This window comes from Bos indicus, chromosome 23 (genome assembly GCF_029378745.1).
Source record: "Bos indicus isolate NIAB-ARS_2022 breed Sahiwal x Tharparkar chromosome 23, NIAB-ARS_B.indTharparkar_mat_pri_1.0, whole genome shotgun sequence".
In the NCBI taxonomy this organism is placed as follows: domain Eukaryota; kingdom Metazoa; phylum Chordata; class Mammalia; order Artiodactyla; family Bovidae; genus Bos; species Bos indicus.
This window is the reverse complement of record NC_091782.1, coordinates 32534714-32537866: the sequence shown is the minus strand read 5'-3', so window position 1 is coordinate 32537866 and position 3153 is coordinate 32534714. Positions and strand designations below refer to the sequence as shown.

General features: G+C 39.2%; 1 non-coding gene across 1 annotated transcript; it reads left to right on the top strand.

Annotated features, from left to right (window-relative positions):
- The first annotated feature begins 450 nt into the window (after positions 1 to 450).
- On the top strand, positions 451 to 532 carry TRNAS-GCU (transfer RNA serine (anticodon GCU)). Its single transcript has one exon. It is a non-coding gene; the product is annotated as a tRNA-Ser (tRNA).
- The last annotated feature ends 2621 nt before the right edge of the window (positions 533 to 3153 follow it).

The following is a 3153-nucleotide window of genomic DNA, read 5'->3' as shown; positions in this document are numbered from 1 at the left end:
AACAAAAGACAAATGAGGGCATCTCCTGGCTGGCGAGGATATCACAAAAGTAAATAGAAAGGAATCGGGATTCTGGTACCACGTAGAAAACGGGAATCCTGGGAGTTCTGATCAAGAGGTGGGGAAATCTGTCCCTTCAATGCGAAATGCAGCGGTCGAGGGACCTTGTGAAAGTCGGTTGAGTGTTTCCCTGGGGACGCAGAGCTGAGTTGACAAGACAGTGTTGGCCTGTGTCCAACAACGTGTATTATGCTTGGTTTTACCTGTTATCAGGTATTTGCCAAGTAACTTCACCACTCCAAGCGCTGTCAATTACTGTCCGTTGTGAAATTTACTTTAAGACACCTAACTCACACTGTGGTTGTGACGATTAAGCCGGGAAAAGAACGATTAGATGCATTACTATAAAACGCCTGCCAGAAGATGTTGAAAAAGGAAGACTTAACATGAGACGAGGTGGCCGAGTGGTTAAGGCGATGGACTGCTAATCCATTGTGCTCTGCACGCGTGGGTTCGAATCCCATCCTCGTCGACTGGCTGAGTTTGTGAGGGGTGGTTACTTGTTTTGGCGAGGTAATTCGTAACTGAGTTACTCATTCAGTTGAGTGAAGTAAATTAATTCCTTCTATTCCACCTACCCCACCACCCCCACCCCCGCCCCGCCCCGTTCCCGACTTCCTTGGTAGCATTTTGTCATAGCTGTGAACTTTGTTAAATGATACGTTTGATTAGTGTTTCATTCTCCCATTCTCCCGTGAAATTTTCATTCCAAGTTTTGCTTAGCAGAGATTTTCCACTGAGGAAATCACTGAAGAATTAATTGAAGACCATAGAAAAACATTGCCTAATAAATTTAGAGGAGCGTATAAAGTTGTTTATAGAGAAGTGTACACAAAATTATGGGTTATTTAAGGCATTATCAGGTTTATCTTTAGAGAATTTTTGTCTACTATCTTTTAACTTTAAAAGCAACCATTTCTAAGGATTCCTATCATTGACAAGGAAGAAGAATATGTATCTCTTAGAGATATGACAAAACTAAAAAGTACACACTACAATATTCTCAGTTAAAGCTAAGTATTTCTCCCTGAGAAAAGGTCATAAAAATCTGGGACTTCCCTGTTGGCCCAGCAGTTAAGACTCTTCACTTCCACTGCAGAGGGCACAGGTTTGATCCCTGCTCAAAGCACTAAGATCCCCGAATGCCCTGTGATGCACTCCCCCCCAAAGTAACATGCAGTTTCTACTTGTGACTTCCATCTTGACAGAATTTGGGAGGAAAAAATATAATGTACTTTTTCATTTTATTACTTATTTTATTTATTGCCATTTTGGAGTAAGTATTATGTTCATATGATTCAAAAACTATAAAAATCTATATAGCAAATTTTGTCACCAATTACCCTTCCCACCAGTAGGACATTATTGGCCCCAATGTGTCATTCCAGAAACACAGTATGCATATATAGTACTAAGCTCTCCAAGATACATTTTTATTGAAGTATAGTTAATTTACAATGTTGTATTAATTTCTACTATACAGCAAAGTGATACAGTTACATATCTATATTCTTTTTATTCATATATTCTTTTCCATTATGGTGTATCACAATATAGTTCCCTGTACTGTACAGTAGGACCTTGTTTTTAACCCTTCTATATATAATAGTTTGCCTCTGCTAACCCCAAACTCCCAATCCTTCCCTCCCCAATCCCCAGCAACCACAAGTCTGTTCTCTATGTCTTTGAGTCCATTTCTATTTTGTAAATGAATTCATTTGTATCATATTTTAGAGTCCACATGTAAGTGATGTCATATAACATTTGTCTTTCTCTTTCTGACTTACTTCACTTATGATAATCTCTAGTTCCAGCTACGTTGGTCCAATGGCATTATTTTATTCTTTTTATGGCTGAGTAGTATTCCATAGTATATAAGTACCACATCTTCTTTAGCAATTCATCTGTTGATGGACATTTAGGTGGTTTCCATGTCTTGGCTATTGTGAATAGTGCTGCTTTGACCATATGAGTGCATGTATCCAAAATATAATGTTCAATGAAAAAGAGCATAGTGCAAGACAATGTATATAATGCTACTTATTTTAAAAGGTAAATATATCTGCATCTAAATTTATACACCATTTTGCATATGTGTCTATAGCTGTAATATAAATGTCTAGGAGATAAGCTGTGTTCTAGGGTGTAGTCATTTGTAAGATATTTTCCAATTTCCTCCATAGGGATTATATTAATTTATGCACGTGTGCCATCTATGGGATCGCACAGAGTCGGACACAACTGAAGCGACTTAGTAGCAGCAGCAGTGCCTGCTAAGTCACTTCAGTTATGTCTGACTCTGTGTGACCCTATGCACTGTAGCCTGTCACGCTCCTGTATCCATGGGATTCTCAAGGCAAGAATACTGGAGTGGGTTGCCATGCCCTCCTCCTGGGGATCTTGCCAACCTGGGGATGGAGAACGTGTCTCTTACATTTCCTGCATTGGGAAGCAGGTTCTTTACCACTAGCCCCATCTGGGAAGCCCCCCAACCAAATAAGTAGAAAGGAGACCAGACCACATCTGCTCCTGCAGCCCTATAAGGGGAATTTTTATTTCAACTAGCATTGTCACAGATCATCTAAATGGAAGCACAAGCACCCGCAGTGAGAAGGAAATAGGAGTCCTGATTTCTCATAAGCTTGGTGGCTTTTGTTTATTACAGATTTTCTGGATGTCCAGTGGCAGTTTATAAATTGGACTGATTAATGATTTAATGGATTTTAGGGACTGGTGAAATTGAGCTTTCTGTGGTTTTAGGGTGGATTGTTTTATTAGAATGAAAATTTTAAATGTCTGAATCAGAGGTCTCATGTTGGATCACTGGATTAACTCCTATGCAATCCAAGAGATTACTCTAGTTCAACAGTTCTCAAAAGTGTATTTCTCCCAAGCAACACCAGCATCATCGTCACCTGCAAACTTGTTAGAAATACAAACTCCAGGACTGGGGCCCAACAATTTGTGCTTGAACAAATTCTGGGGTAATCCTGATAAATGCTGAAGTTTGAAACTCTAGTTTTATTCTGTTTTGTTTTGTTTTAAAACATGGTTATCCTAGTTGCTGTCCATCTTGGTAAAATCTTTTTTCCT